The following is a 1,203-nucleotide window of genomic DNA, read 5'->3' as shown; positions in this document are numbered from 1 at the left end:
CCTCTGCACCGTGAGTACAAATAAAACGAAATAAACAGAAAGGCTTTTTGGCTCCAACACACCAGCCCCTAATTGAGAATGGCAGGAGGCCAGGAACAATTCAAAATAATAATTACGTAATGGAGCCAATACATTCATAAAAAAGAACTCAAAAAACTATTATCTGAATTAGAAGCTTTAAATTGCAGCTTCTTGAAGCAAGCAAAGTTTAGTTACTGGTCTATCCAGTGTGCTCGTTTTTGTCTTCACCCGTGCAGAACGCACCAGTCCTTTCCTGTTGGGATAGGTCTCCAGGACCTACTTGATATGTGTCCTTAAAGAGATTATGTAAGTTAAAGTATTGTCTCAGCCCCACAGCAATGACAAATGAGATGGAGTACTTGCAGGATCAACCACAGGACCTGGCCACTCACAAGTGAAAGTACTGTATGTCTACAGAGAGAGAGAGAGAGAGAGAGAGAGAGAGAGAGAGAGAGAGAGAGAGAGAGAGAGAGAGAGAGAGAGAGAGAGAGAGAGAGAGAGAGAGAGAGAGAGAGAGAGAGAGAGAGAGAGAGAGAGAGAGAGAGAGAGAGAGAGAGAGAGAGAGAGAGAGAGAGAGAGAGAGAGAGAGAGAGAGAGAGAGAGAACAAAACAATTGACAACTGAGACACACAAACACACTCACTGATACTACCAAGTCAGCTGTAGAACTGATGTTAGTATTCGTCTAATAATCCGTATGATCCGCTCCCATGCACCTCCATGATGAGAGGCTGTTGGTGGGTTGAAGCTCCACTGAATTCCTTCCTCCAGAAAAGCTGATTGTATTTTGCTGTGGTTTAAAGCAGCGAGAGCTTCCCCTCAACTCTCTTTTAGCACCAACAAAATTGGTTCCATTGTCCGGTCTTAAATGAGAGATGGGTCCTCTTCTACAAACAAACCTGCATAAAGCATTTATACAGGAGTCCGTATCCAATGAATAAGCGACTTCCAAATGGACTGCTCTACATGCCATACAGGTGAAAATGATTCCATAGCGCGTTTCAAAGGAACGTCCCCTCTTGACCTCAATCGGGCCAAAATAATCAACTCCAACATTGGTAAATGGAGAAGATCAGCAACGATTCGCTCTAGAGGCAAGTCTGACATCTTCTGCTCACCCAACTTTCCTCTATGGCGTTTGCAGAAGACACAGTCAGACAGGACCTTTCTTGTTGCTGCATT

This window comes from Notolepis coatsorum (assembly GCF_963971535.1).
Source record: "Notolepis coatsorum genome assembly, chromosome: 20".
NCBI classification, from domain to species: domain Eukaryota; kingdom Metazoa; phylum Chordata; class Actinopteri; order Aulopiformes; family Paralepididae; genus Notolepis; species Notolepis coatsorum.
The sequence above is the reverse complement of the archived record's forward strand: the minus strand, read 5'-3'. Positions refer to the sequence as shown.